This window comes from Ursus arctos, unplaced genomic scaffold, assembly GCF_023065955.2.
Source record: "Ursus arctos isolate Adak ecotype North America unplaced genomic scaffold, UrsArc2.0 scaffold_3, whole genome shotgun sequence".
Classification (NCBI taxonomy): Eukaryota; Metazoa; Chordata; class Mammalia; order Carnivora; family Ursidae; genus Ursus; species Ursus arctos.
Genome location: NW_026622985.1, coordinates 55,226,507 through 55,243,387, shown reverse-complemented (window position 1 = coordinate 55,243,387; position 16,881 = coordinate 55,226,507). Strand labels below are relative to the sequence as shown.

Here is a 16,881-nt window from a genome sequence, read left to right as displayed (position 1 = left end):
AAGCCGGGCTTGGGTCACCAGACGCGTTGATCCGCTGGAGTCGCTACGCTTCCCAAGAAAACCCCGCTCCGGAGAGCGACGGCAGGGGGTGCGGAATGCCTCAGTGGCCTTCGGCCCCTGCTTGGGTGCGGTGGATTGCGGCCCTGGGTATCTCTATCAGACAGATGCGGGGCCTCCCAACGGCGAGCACTCGTCCCAGCCGAAAGGAAGGGGCAGAGGTTTGCGGAAGCTGGTTTGTCTGCTTCGGTGCCGGCAAAATTTTGCTCAGGAAAAAATGTTTTTTGCTTCTCACTTTGGTAAAAAGCAAGAACAAAGGGAGCTTCCTTTTCAACAATAAGCGTTGCCCAGCTGTCGTGAATATTGATCTTCAGCCCTTGTTTATCTTGCAAGCCGTGTCTCGGGCGTGGACATCTAAGTTCCCGCGCGACTGGGTCTCCGAGGCAGGAATCATAAGGGTGAGGGAACTTGTGGGGTTGGGCCGTGTCTTGTCCCTGGCAGCTGCCAACGCCCATCTGGGAACCCAAAGTGCAGAAGCACCACGGAGGGTGCCCCTCCAGGACCAAGGTCCACTGGATCTCAGATGCCCAGGGGTCCGACTTCCCAGTGCCAGGAGATTACGCCTCGTTCACTTCCCCCAACCCCTCGCCCACCCCTTGGAGGGAGTCCCTGGCACGCTCGCCTGCAGTGGGGACCACAGAACAGTTTCTCCTGCAGGGAGAACCTGCAGCTTCTGGGACTCTGATTTGGACAAGGACCCCTTCTCTATGTGTCTCCCAGAGCGAAGGGCCAGGAGCCTGGGACAGGAAACTGGATGCTTTCTGACCCCTGCTCCTTAGGTCCTTGGAGCCAGCCAGCCCTGCAGAGCTCTTGCATCTACACCTATCAGCCCCTTTCCTATAAGCCCGAGCCCAGTGGCTTTCCCACCCTGAGCTTCAGACAACTGCCTGAGCTGCCTTTATTCCTATACCCACCGCTTGCCCATCCCAGAGCTGGAGGAGCCAGGGCAGTCAGTACTGGAGGCCTGAGGACCTCCTCAAGCTCAAGGCTTGCTCCTGCCTCAAGCCACCAACTAAAAGGGTCCATTTTCCCATGGAGGGGCAATTCCCCCAACATCCAAGCAACCAAAGCCCAGGCATTCCTCTCCTCCCCCAGCAGAGACGGTATGGATTTTTCCTTCACCATTACTATCCTGAAATTTGCTTTCATTACAAGCCCATTTCTCATTTAATCTACACAACATTCCTTTAAAAGTTCTCAACAGGCCACAGTGCCTTTTCTCCCACAGTGATAGGGGAATCAGTGGCCTTGTCAGACACTAGACCAGCTCCCCTTCCAAGGCTCTGTCTATCCCTGGCCTGCAGGGACGCCTCAACACCCAACAATGCCTTAACTCTCCATAAGGCAATCCTCCACAGACCTCCTGCCCTTTCTGGGATCTAGGTGGCTTCAGGGGCCTCTCAGAGAGGTTGCCCACCTGCCTTCAGAAGCAAAAGCCTCAGGGCCCACGTTCCTGGACTGTTCTCATCCTGCTTCATCCGTGATTTCCCAAGAGGGCAAAGAGAAACCCTATGTGGAAATCTGGGGATCCCACATGATAAAAATTATCACTGTTCTAAGCATTTCAGCTATATCAGCTCTTTTCATCCTCACAACAGGCCTGAAGAAGATAGTATAAATCATCCCTATTTTGCAGCTGAGTAATCTGAAGCACCGAGAGAAGGTTCACATATAAATGACAGTCAGGACTGAACCCCTATCCCTCTAGCTTCAAGGCCACACTCACAACAACTGGAGCTCCTAGAAAATGCCAAGAATTGCATTCTGAGTGTTTCCTTTCAAAGACTCCACTTGCGGGTTTTGCCAAGGCCTTTTCTCCTCCTCCTCACTCCCAGTGAATTCACCGGGGTTGAGAGAAGTAGGGGTTAAGGGTACAACTAACCTCTGACCACTCACTCTGAGCATGAAGAAGAGTAAAGAAAAATATGGTCCAAAACCATTTGGAAATGTATCCTGAAGAAGGCTTCCTGGTCTTGCCCTCTTTTAAGACAGGGATCAGAGGCTGGGTAGGGATTTTGCAGGGGCCTGCAGGGAGGCTGAAGCCATCCTTAGGGAGTTGGGGTAGGAGAGCCCACCTGTCCTCCTGAGCAGGAGGGAAAGAGGTCTCAGGTGTGAGTTCCAAGATATCAGGAAGATAACTACAGCAAGTGATTCTGGAAACCCTAAGAGACAAAGTCCCATCCCTTTATGACCATAACAATCCACTGAGGCCCTGAACATCTATCTGGGAAGGGACAAAACTCACCAGAGTTATCCTTGCCTGCTTTAACCTCCTGAGATTCGTGGCCCTTTCACATATCTGGCAAACCTCTCCCCCAGGAAAATGCACAGAGGCATTGAGGTTTTCCTTCCGTTTCTGAGATTCCTCTACTGGCTATAGCCCCCATCTCAACCACCCAACCCCAGACCTAATAGCCAGATCCCTTTGATAGGGGGTGTGGCTTTACCAGGGTGTTTTCCCTGCCAAGGCAGCTGCCTTCCTCAGACTGTCCTCCAGGATTTGTTGGCCCAAGGGACAAAACTTGAGGGTATGGCCAGGCCTCCCCACACTGCATCTTGGACTGAACATATTCTTCAGGCTCTGCATCCACCTCCATTCAAAACTTAGGCCCTGGAGGTGCATGCTGGGAGAGAGAATGGCAGGCTGGGCTTCTGTAAAAGGCACAACTTGGTTTGGCCTAAGGATAAGGGGGAAGGGCAGTGCAGGGAACTGGCTAGTTATTATCAGGGAGTCCTGTACACCATGGGGTGGGACAGGGCGTGAGCAGGTTTTCAGTTTTTGTGTTTTTTAATAGATTTTGTCCAGGCACAAACCCTTTCCAATCCCTGGACTGCCCAAAGGCCAGATGAGCCTGAAAGTCCTTCCCCTTCCCCCGTAGTGTGCTCCCCACTCTCACCCCTGCTCAGGAAGAGCGAATCGGCCTACTGCGGTCTGGTCAGGGTGACCCCATCGGGGTGGCGTCATTACCCGATGGGATCTCTTTTCTACCACTTAACTAGCCCTAAATGGCCCTAAATGTTCCCTCCCTGGTGCGGGTTTCTTTCTGTGTTTCTGTGCGCTCACTGACCGTCTGTCTGTCTCTCCTGGGTCCCGGGCCAAGGAGCAGGCAGCACCCCCTTCCTCCCTTACCACTCAGGCCAGGAGACGCGGTGGCGCCGGCCTGCAAACGGAGGAGTCGGTCTCCCGGTGTGGGGGGGAGGAGAACCGCCCCCAGGCGAGGAAGTCCAACCAGTTGGGCGGGCTAAGCCTCGCCCTCCAGCGAAATGGAAAAACCCTTGTGTGAGTTCTGGGGACTGATTTTTATAGAGCCCTGTCCTGACCCGGACTAGTTCCACTCCTCCTACTGAGCTTCTCAGAGCCCCGATGGGGTACAGTTCCTCGCGCTGTGCAGCGGCGAAGGTGACTCTTAGAAAGGTTAAGGACCTTGCCCAGGCTCACACAGCTGGGGAGTGGCCGAGCTAGGATCTTAACCCCAGTGGTCCGGCCTGCAAAAGCCAGATTCTCTCTGCCGTTAGCGCTGAGCGCCCAGGGCCAAGGACTACGTTCCCTAACAGCGCAGACAACTGAGGTGCCTTGGATGTGACTGAAAGACGCGGACAGGGGCCACCCTTCTCAGGTCGATGGGTTCTGCGCCTGCGGCCCCTGCAGCAGCTGAGTGCCGGCGGGAGCCGCTCGGGCTGTTACCGTAAGTCTCAGAGGAGCGGGGCACACGGTGGGGGGGGGGCTAAAAACAGGAAGAGCCGGAGGGCGCCGCGACGTGGAGCGACTGCGTTCCCGGCTTAGAAGCCGGGCCCTGAGTGAGTGAGGTGCGCACGCGCCCGCGGCAGTGAGTTTCGGAGGGTGGGGTACCGGCTATTAGGAGCTCGTTGTAGTGAAGGGAGAGCAGGAGGGATGTGGGCCCAGAGGACAGGGTGTCACCCGCCCAGGACTGGGGTGCGCGCCCAGGCTGGCCCCGCACGAATCCCAGTCCCTTCCTCTCTCCCACAGGGCCGTGCCAGGCGCGGCCTGGAGTCCCCTGAGAGTCCCTTTCTGGCCTTGAAGCCGGTCGACCGCCCAGTCCAGTCCCCGCGGCCCTTTTCTGCGCCCTCTTCCCCTCCCTCCCCTTGCTGCGACGGTGACAAAGCGCAGCTCCCGAATTGCTGTCTCGGTGCGCCCCCCACTGCCGACCGCCAGAGGCGGAAGTTGCGGTGCGTCCCGGCATCCTCGCTGGCTCGGATCCCGCGGCTCTGCCAGGGGCAGCAGTCCAAACCCTCCATCCGCCTCCCCCAGGGCAGCCTCACGTCGCCCTAAGCGCCAGCCTTCTGAGCTAGACCCCAGGAAGGGGGGGTGGCGGTTCGGCCTAGGCCTCTAGGGACAGGTCATCAACCATGCGGGGGTGAGGAGTTGGAGGTAGCACGGAGCTCACCTAATAGGCTACCTTCCTTCCTCCTCTGCGAGAGGGCGTGGACCCCCGCCCCAACCTGTTGAGGCTTGTAGAAAGCGGGTCTTGTGGGTAGGGGTGCCTTATAGATTCCCTCGGTCAGACAGTATGATTAATCACGCCCCCAACACATGCGTCGGCCCTATTTGTCGTGGGCAGGAAGCCCAGGCATTGGGGAGCCTCTTGGACAACCCTGTTTCCACAGCCCTCAAAAGCTTCTTTTTTGAGCCTCACTTAGTTCTGAGGCCCATTGATAAACTACTATAGCAACTTTCCCCGTTCCCTTTGGCAGTGTTTCTTGAAGTGTGGTCCCTGTATCACCTGGGAACTTGTTAGAAATGTAAATTCTCAGGTTCCACTGCAGTCTTATTGAATTAGAAACTCTGGAGGGGGATCCAGCCCCAGGGCTGTTTTAACAAGCCCTCGGAGTGATCTTGGTGTACACTCCAGTTTAAAAACTGCTCCCCCATGGATTCCATCACCCTGGTTTCTAAGTTCCCATGATCCTCCACTGTGCCTGGAATGTTTGGTTGCCTCTGGTACAGAAGTTTATGCCTCTGTTTATTCACTCTTGTTCTTTCCATTTTATCTCCTCCATGTATCTCTTTGTGCACTAACTTATTACCTAATGATGTCATTATCACCTAATGATGTCATTATCTAATTTAGCTCCTCACTCATCTTCTCACTCATCCACTGCCTAAGGACATGCCTCACTTGGTGGCAGATCAGAAACTGCTTTGTGACTGCAGCAGCTGGAGCACAGTGGAAAACCTGCCCCCCTCAGAGATTTCTCTCACAAAAGGGAGTCAGAGGCCTTGAGATGGTGATGGGTTCGCTGGCTGCAGAGTGGAGAAGAGCAGCCCTTCATGTTTGGATATGCATCCTGCTAGAGAACAGATAAAATGGAATAAAGGGCCTTGGGAGTAATTGGGGAATGAGGAAATCGAGGCACAGAAATAGATTTTCTGTGGGCTCCCTCAACGACTATGGGCAGGGACCCAGCACCAGCTTGAGATACACAAGTATTTTTCTTTGTGGATATCTAGATGGTGCGTTAGGCGTTTGTTGGTGGCTGGCTACACACAAGCAGCTTTAGTAGGAGCCAAAAAGCCCTGAGACTTGTAGCTATAGATGGAGATGTTTTTTTCATTCAGTCATACTTTCCTAGTATCAGACATATTCTGGGATGCTATTTAATAAGTTAAATTTATAGCTAATGTTATAAATTAGGCAGCATGAGGCCAAGGTGCTACCAAAAATACCCAGTAAAGGTAGCTATAAATATCTTCTGTGTATGGAGCACTATTCTAAATGTTTTACATGCATTCTAGCACTTAATCCCTATAGCTCCATGAAGTAAGAAGGAGAAACCAAGTCAAAGATGGGTTAAATGCTTACTCAAGATCACATGGCCGGTTAGTGGCAGAGGTGATACTGAACCCCAGTGCCAGAAGCCAGAAGCCAGGCTCCTACTCTCTGGGTTCAGCCCCCTCCTGTGGAAGCTAGCAGGGCATGACCTGTAATCTCAAAGGGTTGATTTAATTTCCCAACGTTGCTAAATTAGTCGCAGGCCTAGAATAATACTATTCTATTTAATAAGAACTTCATCGGGCATTACTATCAATAGTATTAATAATAAACAGTTGGTCTTTTCCTATTTGGGTAACATTTTCACACCCACTGTCCCATTTGATAAAATAGTCTCATGTAATAGGAAGAGCAGCTATTAATATAATCCCCATTTTACAGATGAGGAAACCAAGACCCAAAAGGGTTAAGTGCCTCCCCCCAGATCACTCAGCTACCAAATGACAAAGCAAGGAACACTGTTACTCCTTTTGACATCTTTGTCTTTGTTTCTTATTTTTTCTTTCATCTCACTTCAGACACACATTCATGTATCATCATCTTAATCCTTGACATGCCTCCATTAGTTTTGGCTGCTCCAAAGGACTTCTCTGTCCAGCATTTGGTTTGCTCCTCCTGTGGTCCCTGATGAGGTTGAAGAGGCCAGAGTTGTTCTTTCCAGTTTCCAGTTAAGGAAGCCAAGATTTGGAGAATTCAGAGGACTTGACCAAGGTCACAGAGCCACAATAAGAAGCAAAGTCTCAGACTGTTCACAGGCAAGAGTGAATTTTGTAGAGAATCCTACAGAATGAATGAATCATTCTTACTCCCTGTCCCATCCTTAAAGCCTGGCAGTACTGACAAAGGAAAGATGCTTGTGGAAAAAGTACCAACAATTTAGAAGTGTTCAAAACATAATGTGCTATTAATGCAACTTTTTATTATAATGGACTTACAGTCGTTTCATAACTTCCATTACTGGCAATATGTCAACTTTGGAATGTTTTCCTAATTATTCTAGAGTCAGCCTTACTGTTCTTGGAAAGAATTAGAAGAGGAAAGAAAGGTCACTGTTTTAAAAATAGGCCTGGAAACAGCCAAAAAAAACCCAGATCCAGGATATAATTCTGCCCTGGTCTTCAGCCCTGAGGAAGGGGACTGTACTTTCACAAGCAGCAACAGTCAGGCCACGATTGTAATCTTAAATATAGCCCATCAGCACCTGAAGAGCCAGATCACCTCCAAAAATGGATTAGTTTTCTTTCTATTCCTTCCTTCCTTCACAACTCTCATTTTTTCCCAGTACAAGCAGTGGAAAAAGGAAAAGCGCATGCGCTCAGGCTGTAAGGTAGGAACATGATAGGCATACTTTCACTTATGTCTCACAGCAATCCTCAGAGGGGAGCACGGAGCTCCTTACTTCACAGGCAGGAAAACTGAGGCATACGGAGGTTAGGAGGTTAAGCAACAGAGGTCACACAGCTAGTGAATGAGAGACAAAGGAAAACCCAGGCTTGTAAATATGCAGTTTAACTTCCAATAGCTATAAACCCACTTTCCCTATGGATGTGGATTCTGAGATCTTATGATCCAGCAGAAAGGAGCAGCCGGGAGCTAGTCTGCAAGGCAGTGAGGCCTGGATTTTGAGTTCAGGAGGGAGAGAAACAGATCTCAGGGACCTTTGGGAAGATACAGGATAATCTGCAGCTGCTATGAGAACAGATCAATGGGGGAAGCGTGCTCTCAAATTTGCCTAGTCAAGATTTCTTATACTTCAGAGATAGCTGGTGACAAGGTAAGGGCATTCGTTTGGAAGCCAGACAGACTTGAGCTTGAAGCCCAACTCTGGCACTTACCAGCCAGTGACCTTGAGCAGACCAAAGCTGCAAGATGTTAGATCTAAGATACAGCTGCCTGCCTCTTGGAGCTGTTCTGAAGATTTAATGTGATATGAAATGGAAAAGGCCTAGCACATGGGGCGCCTGGGTGGCTCAGTCGGTTTTAAGCATCTGCCTTCGGCTCGGGTCATGATCCCAGGGTCCTGGGATCGAGCCTCACATCAGGCTCCCTGCTCAGCGGGGAGCCTGCTTCTCCTTCTGCTGCTCCCCCTGCTTGTGCGCTCTCTCTCTGTCAAATAAATAAACAAATAAAAAAAAATTTTTTTTAAAGGAAAAGGCCTAGCACAGTGCCTGGCCTACGGGGAGTACCCAGTGAATGCAAACTCCCTCATGTCCCACCGTGGCAATGTCCCTATCTCACCTACTGCGTCTGCGATTTGTCTCCCTCGATATTGTACCCTTGGTCAGTGAGAATCAGCAGTGAATGTAAAGTGAGGGGGAACGGTGTCCAGGGAACCCATAATGTGTCTGTGCCCCCTCCCTACATGGTGACTAACATTTCCCAGAAATAAATAACTACATAGCACTGGTGCGTTTGCCAGAGTTCAACAAATACGGACGTGGTAGGTGCACAACAAAATTAAGAATGATCTGGCTGCATCTTGGCAGTGCTATCACAGATCGCATCCAGGATCCTGTGTCCTTTCTGTAACTCCATTCACTGGGAGCTAGGATAGTGAGAAGATCAAGACATGCCTAGAGTGCTAATGGAATTTTCCCTCTATAGCCAGATGATCCGTAAATAGGAAAAAATGTCGTGGCGGTTTAGTATAATAGTTACGTGCACAGACTCAAGTTAGATTGCTTGGCTTCTAATTCCAACTCTGCCACTCACTATGCTAGCTGTGTGATGTTGGACAAGTGACTTAACTTCTGTAAGCCTCAGTTTCCTCATCTGTAAAAAGGGGCCATAGGACAACAAAATGAGTTAGTACCTATAAAGCACTTACGAGAGTGTCTAGCATAAGACATTAGCTATTATTACTGTGGTGTGTCACTTCCCTGAATGTGAGCCTAAGGGAGTTCCGTGGCATGGAGGGAAGACCAGTGAAGCAAGCGCCCTATGCCTGGAGCAGATATACCAGTGGTTGCAGCCTATATTCAGGGTTTCGGTACCAGCGCCACCATAGTGGGCGTGCACGAGTCACTTAACCTTCAGGAGCTCCTGTTTCCTCCCGTGTAAAATGGGTGTGAATAACAGAGGTGTTCCCTTCTTCACATAGTTACTGCCCCAAATAGAGACCTATTGCCTATCATTGTAGCTTTTAATCTTTGAACTCATAAAGGTTTTCTTCTGCTCAGTAAAGAGTACGCCCTCTGGGAGGAGCCACACGGTAAGCCATGACCTGCTCAGTCCTTAGCGACACGGCAACACTTTACCAGCATCATAGGAATGGGGGAGAGGACGGCGGGAGACAGGATTGAGGAGAGCAGGAGATGAGAAGACTTCCAAGATGTCTGGCTTCCTTCACACGCGTCACTGAGGAGCGTCCCGCCCGGGGCCTTACAGTGATGCCCTGGCTTCATGCCACAAATCTTGTAAAGTGCCAAATGAGAATGATTCCTGCCAGTCTCTTTTCTATTTTGAGGGAAGAGAGAAAGGTTTGGTGACGTGGGACTTTCTTCGGTATCTATGGGACGTGGACAGTATAAGCCATGAGAAGACAACGCCATGAGGGGCAGTTTCTCATGGAACTTTGGGAGGTGGAAGGAATATATTACAAAGATTTCTCCTTTCTCCAGAGAGCTGACTTAAAGGTCCAGCAAATTTGGAAAGCAAAATTACCCGAATCCTTCTCCCCAGCTTCTATTCCCACTTCCTTGTCCCTATGCCCAGCAGAAGATTCCGATTTTACTAATCTTCCTGGTGAAGGTCCCAGAAACCCCCAAAGGACACTTTGGTTTGACTGAGTGGAAATAATATTTACAGCCATCCTACTGTGTGCCCTACGCTGTGCTAGTCACTTGGTAACAGAGTTACTGTGACAGAAACAGCTGTCTCCCCTTCTTTCATGATGAAAGAGCATCCAACTTTCAGCTGTCCACATGGCTCTCAAGTCAAAGACCACATTCCTCTGCCTCTCTTGCAACTAGGAGTAGCCTTTGGACTAAATTCAGCAGACCAAATACCAGCAGAAATGTCATATGGCAGCTTCCAGGCCCCTTCCTTAAAAAACAGAAATATATAAGCCCATTGCACAGTCTTCTTTATTGTTCCTCTGTCCTGCTGCCTGGCGCTTGTGCCCTGACATCCTGGACCCACGAGGTGGAAGAAGCCTGGCTCTCTGACATCATGGGGCACTGCTCGAAAAGGACCAAAGGCCTACAAGAGAATGGAAATTGTAGGGGTCCTGTTTTCCAAATTAAAAAAGATCAACAAAGAGGGGCGCCTGCCTAGGTGGGTTAAGCGTCTGCCTTCGGCTCAGGTCATGATCCCGAGGTCCTAGGATCGAGCCCCAGTGGGGAGCCTGCTTCTCCCTCTCCCTCTGCCCCCCCACCACCCTGCTCGTGCTCTCTCTCTCTGGCTGTACCCCAAATAAATAATCTTTAAAAAGATCAGCAAAGAGGAGGGAAAGAAAGAGAGAGAGGCCTATAAGAAAATGTAAATTTCTGAGTTTTTCTGGGTGGTGATAAAGTGGGGGGGGGTGTATATGTGTGTGTGTGTGTGTGTGTGTGTGTGTGTGTGTGTGTGGTAATCCCCTGACAAATTATATAACATCTTCGTAGAACTTCAGTCTATACTAAACTTTTTTCCGGGCAGGCCAAAGAAAAAGTTACTAAAGCACAACCAACAAACTAATTATTTTTATGTATACATTATACCACTTAAAAAATTATTTTGGTGCACCTGGGTGGCTCAGTCCGTGAAGCGTCTGCCTTGGGCTCAGGTCATGATCCCAGGGTCCTGGGATCGAATCCCACATCAGGCTCTCTGCTCAGTGGGGAGTCTGCTTCCCCCTCTCCCTCGTCCCCTCCCCCTGCTTATGCTCTCTCTCTCCCTCTCCCTCTCCCTCTCCCTCTCCCTCTCCCTCTCCCTCTCCCTCTCCCTCTTTCTCCCTCTCTCTCTCAAAGAAATAAAAGATCTTTTAAAAAATTATTTTACCTGCACAGCGATAATTTCTAAGTGAGATATTGTTGAAGGGTTGTGAAAAAGGCAAATGAGAAGTTTCTCTAGAGATAGAATGAAAATGAACAGGCCTTTCTCAGAAGACCAATTCAGAAAAACAGCCAACTCTTCTGTTTCTATTCTGTTCTCAATTTTCTGTGAGACTTTAAGTGAGCTATTAAACATCTTGGACCTTATTAAAAGGGGGTGGTAATTTCATATAGAGTGGGTATTGTTAAGCCTTCTTGTTTTTAAATCCAAACTGAGCCTCTCTCTCTCTCTCTCTCTCTCTCTCACACACACACACACACACACACACACACACAAATGTAGCTTTTGGAAGCCGTTCACTGCTAGGGAGGTAAGAGGACATGTCTGAAGAGCTAATGCAGTTACAGATAGATATTCCATATGCTAACTTAACATAAATGCTTCAAACTTTTATTTCCTTGATGGAGAAACATCAGGATCTCTGGCCTGTTTTACATGCTTTAGCCTTGGGTGGGAAATGCCCCTAAGTAAAATAAGAAGCCGTTTCAGAAGTATTTCTCCTTTCCCACACCACTTATTATCTCTAACAACTCATTTTCCATCCACCGTGTTTCCCTGTACTGGTTTTACGATAGGGAGTCCCCACCACTGTGGGCCCTCTGCGAGTCTAGCCAATCCTTTCTGGCTCCCCAGTGAAAAATGGGGGACAAAACTCAGAATTATGACAGGGCGGACCATGTGATACTACCCTTACTTTGCTGGTTTCCATCTACCCTGCAGGTGGCAAGCTTGAAGGTTTGGGGAAATCCCCTGATGGCTCGATGCACCAATTTCCAATGGGATCACATTAGCACGTTCAAGTACAATTGCTATAGTACCGGCCAGGTCTATTTTCAGGCTGTGCGTATGGATGAGGAACGGCTGTCCACAGGTCTATAAAGTTTCTTACACAAGAACCCAGCACCTGAAAGCTGAAAGTAAGACACACGCCAGCCCTTATGGATTCTCACCACTCTGTAGGTGTAGATGGAGCCAAGGGAAATTTGGCGGGTCTGACCAAGGACGACTAAGTCAAAAGCCCTGGAGTCCAGGTCAGAGTCAGGTGCAACATCTTTAGCCAATGGCTGTGCTGTATTGAGGCCCCAGGCAGCCAAGAAAATTGGCCAGTGGTCAGGAAAGTAGGCTCTAGACTTGCCCTTGCCATTGCCTGTCTGGGTGACCTTGGACAAGTCATTTCACTCTTCTGTGAATAGAGTACCAGTCCCAACTCTGCCACACACTGGGAGACCTTTGCCAATTCACAGCATCGAGCATCAGAGGAAGCCAGAAGGATTTGTTTTCTAGCATGCCCCCACTCTGGCTTCTAGGACTCCAGCCCAGACACACACTAATGCCTATGGGAGCAGCCTGGTGGGAGCCATGAGAAATATGTCCTTGGTCATGTTAGGAAATTGAGAAGCCGGAATCCAGATTCTCAGCTCCAGAGCTGATTGCATTGCCAGATATTTCATTTTCAAATATTTTTACATGTTGGCAACTGATTTGAACTGCTACAAAATTCTGTATTGGCCAATGACTCTGGGCCAGAAATGGCTTACTAGGCCCATTGTAGAGTCTTCTGCAGTCCACTGACCCAAGGAAGAGTTGGACTAGGTGGGGACCTGGCAGGGAGGAGTGATGGATGCAGTATCCCCTACATGAAGAACACAGATAATTCTGGCCAAGGGTGGGCTGGCTGGTCTGAGCCCCAAAGCGCTACCGCTCCTACCCCAGCCTCAGTTTCCCCAGCGCACCCGAACCGGTCTAGTTCAGCCTGGGTCTCTTTTCCTCTACCCTCTGCAGGTGGGGCCTATTCTCCACGCGAAGGTGGGCCTGCCGGTCGCAGGCAGAAAAGGAGTGTGTTGCAGGCAGGAACCGAATGGTCGCGGCGCTCAGGCGTTGGCTGTGGGTCCCCCGCCCCCTGGGTGCCGCCAAACCCGAGACGCGCGGGGATGCACGTCGCAAACCCCGCTGCGGGCAGGTGCGGCGTGGCCCGGCGCCTGCGAACCCGGCGGCCTCGGCGGCTCCCGCAGTCCCGGCTGCGCTCACGGTCAAGCCCACCGAGAAACCGCAGGGCGCGCTGCTGCCGGGTGGCCGGTGGGGAACTCGCGTCGCGGGCGTGGCGGCGGCAGGGCCCGGAGCCCGCGCTGCAGCCAGCGAATGCCTTGCAACGAACGGTACGTATTTGTTGGGAGGAAATTCGATTGTCGAGCTCTTTTCCTCCCTGAGCTTAAAAATGGATTCTCTTGGGGCGCCTGGGTGGCTGAGACGTTAAGCGTCTGCCTTCGGCTCAGGGCGTGATCCCGACGTTCGGGGATCGAGTCCCACATCAGGCTCCTCCGCTGGGAGCCTGCTTCTTCCTCTCCCACTCCCCCTGCTTGTGTTCCCTCTCTCGCTGGCTGTCTCTGTCAAATAAATAAATAAAATCTTAAAAAAAAAAAAAAAGAATGGATTCGCCATCTGTTGTGAAAGCCTCGGGCTCTGGGCGGCTGTATCCTGGCCTCTTGGAGCTGTGGGGAGCCCTGCAAACACCCCGACCCCCGGAGGCCCTTGCTCCACCTGCCCCTCCGCTCTGACACACGTTGGCGCTCCCTGCCATTGCTGTGCCTTTCAAAGCCCCGTCACCTGTTCCAGCCAAGCCCAAAGGAGGTGATGCGCTGTCAAGCTCAAATACAGAAACCTATTTTCTATATAATTCAGTTTGTCCAAAAGAACTTTGAAGGAAGGCGGATGACAACATACAAGGACACTGTTACCCTCAGACTATTGGCGAAACGTAAAAAACAAACAAACAAAAAACAGATAAAACCTCCTTGGAGGCAATTTTGACATTTATGAATTTACAGTTATTTCGCTTGTCCCCAGAATCTCACTTTTTGAAAATTTTCCTACAAAATGCATTCAAAAATATTTACTATGTCATTTTAGTGATAATGAAAAAGTGGAAATAACCCAACCGTTTGTCAAGATATAAATAAAAAGGTTAATAAATAATGAGTACACATATCAAGAAATACTGTATGTAAAAGATTTGTGTTCACAGGCAAACAGATCTAAGCTTATGTTAAATAAAAAAAGTGAGTTATAAAAGACAGTAGATATGGTAGGATTCCATATTCGTTAAAATGCAAAAAGAAACTGTAAGTAAATGTCTACAACTCACTCGGGTATTAGTGACTTTTTATTTCATGGATGATTATATAGGAAATATATGTGTATTTTATATGTACATGCATCTGGAGAAATATATCCGTAACTGTTGCATTGTTTATCTTTGGGGTGACCTGAGAGGAGGGAATGTAGGGCATTAACTTCCCACACTATATTTCTTCAAAGTTTGATTTCTTCTAATATAGGCATGCAGTAATTTTGTACTTCCCGCACACCAAGAACAGTAAAGATTTTTAAAAATCATACCCCTTCCCATCCCAAGACTACCAGATTGTTATCCCTCGTCCACTTCTCTCTGATATTTCCATTACGATGTTAACTATCCCTTCAACCTCCTCTCATCCCTGTACAGTATCCAAGAAACCCACAGTCCTTTCATTTCAACTTACAAGTTGCCTGTTTCACGTGTGCAAATGGTTTTTTAGATCATTTAAACCAAAAGAATGAAGGAAGTAAGAAAATTACTTCCACTTTATCTATTCATACTATCCAAACAGAAAGAGTAGATGCAGGGTTTTTGTTTTTGTTTTTGTTTCTGCCCTTGAAAGCATTGCCCTTTTTAATCCATTACTTCCCAAGTCCTGTGTGGATGTGGCACATATTCTCCCTCTCTCTCCCCCAACCATGAGAGATCTTTAAAACGCGGTTTTTGTTTCTATTTAATCCAGAAAGGCAGAAAGGCGTTAGACTCTGTGGAGGAAATACCACTGAAAAATCGAGCAGGATTTCCAGGGATGGGAATTGGAGTGGGAAGCGCACTCTTGGCTGAAGGAGGGACATTGTGAAAGAGACTAGGAGAGGGGAATGTGGCTTGGACCATGGGCTATGATTCTGGAATTGTTTAAATTAGTCTGAATGTTGTCTCAGAAACATGAGCTCAATTCATGCTATGGGAAATAAGCATGGCCACACTTCAAACATGCAGAAATGAAGGGCTTGTCTGGCATTTTAAAATATTCATATAGAAAAATGGCACCCAGCAGCAATAAACTGAGTGGGTCCACCCCCACCAACATGTCTGATACGGTTCTTATTTGCACATAAAACAACATCACATATCCTTAGCAAAGTCTCAGAACATTCCAGGATCACACACATAACTCCATTTTTGCTCAGACCCCTAATGCCACTCTCCCCTTTCCACATGCATCAATAGCATCGTTGTAAAATGCCGTGCTCTGGAACAAAATACCCAGGTTCCAGTCCAGACTGGCATATGCTAGCTTATGATTTGGGTCAAGTTATTTACCTCTTCTGTGCTTCAAGTTCATGAGCTCTGAAATGGTGATAACACTACTCATTTTATAAGATGTTATGCAATTTAAACAAGATGATGTATACAAAGCTTTTAGAATGTTAAACCTTTAGACTACTAAGAATAAAGCTTTAGAATATAAAGCTTTTATATTTATTTTAAAGATTTATTTATTTATTTATTTGAGAGGGAGAGAAAGTGCATGAGCAGGGGGTGGGGAGCAGAGGGAGAGACAGAATCTCAAGCAGACTCCCCACTGAGCAGGGAGCCCAGGGAGCTCCGCTGGACCTTAGGATTCTGAGATCCAGGACCTGAACCAAAACTGAGAGTCCAATGCTCAACCGACTGAGCCACCCAGGTGCCCCTATGTATTTATTTTTGTTTTAAGTAGGCTCCAGGCCCAACATGGGGCTCGAACTCAGGACCTTGAGATCAAGAGTCACATGTTCTACTGACTGAGCCATCCAGGGACCCCAAGAATATAAAGCTTTTTAGAATACTAAAAGTTGAATCATAGCCACAATTACTACTTAACCCTCTTACAATCTCCCAAAAAGCTTATTCTTACCCCATTCCCCCCTCCTTAAGATACTGCCATCTCTACATTCTCTAACTCGTCTTAGCTCCATCCTTTATTTAATGGAGATTCTAACAGTAGCTCCTCCCCCGATGTTTGCCTTCTCTCCTGTCCAATGGGAGGCAAAGGACTGCACCATAGTCTGAAGAACACCTCACTGAAAACCTGGAGTCTATTCTTCCTCCTTATGAACAGTGTTTTTTAAATATGGAACATTTTATGAACATCCTTCGGCAGGAGCCATGCTAACCTTCTCTGTATCATTCCAATTTTAGCACATGTGCTGCTGAAGCGAGCACAGAATAAATCAGTTTTAGGTCCTTTTCACCCCCCCCCCCCCCACCTACCATAGGATCCCTTATACTCTTTTACAGTCAATCTCCCCTTCCTACCTCCAGCTTCAGGCAAGCACTAATCTTTCTGTCGTGATAAATTTGCCTTTTCCAGACGTTTTAGATACATGGAATCATACAATAGGTGGTCTCTTCTGTCTAACTTCTTTCACTTAGCATAGTTTTTTAGATTTATCCATGATATAGCATATGTTAGTAGTTCAGTACTTTCTGTTTTATCACTGTCAAATCAGAATGATTTCTGCCATGTCTGAAGAATTCTATTATAGGGGCGCCTGGGTGGCTCAGTCGGTTAAGTGTCTGCCTTTGGCTCAGGTCATGATCCCAGAGCCCTGGGATCGAGCCCTGCATCGGGCTCCCCGCTCAGGAGGGAAGTCTGCTTCTCCCTCTCCCACTGCCTGCCGCTCCCCCTGCTTGTGCTCTCTCTCTCTCTCTCTCTCTGTCAAATAAATAAATAAAGTCTTTTATTTATTTATTTGACAGAGAGAGAGAGATAGCCAGCAAGAGAGGGAACACAAGCAGGGGGAGTGGGAGAGGAAGAAGCAGGCTCCCAGAGGAGGAGCCCGATGTGGGGCTCGATCCCAGAACGCGGGATCACGCCCTGAGCCGAAGGCAGACGCTTAACGACTGAGCCACCCAGGAGCCCCTAAATAAAATCTTTTT

At 48.7% G+C, this 16,881-nt stretch overlaps 1 pseudogene; it reads right to left on the bottom strand.

Moving 5' to 3' along the window:
- Window positions 1-16,066: 16,066 nt before the first annotated feature.
- Window positions 16,067-16,164, bottom strand: LOC113267438 (U6 spliceosomal RNA; annotated as a pseudogene).
- Window positions 16,165-16,881: the final 717 nt, after the last annotated feature.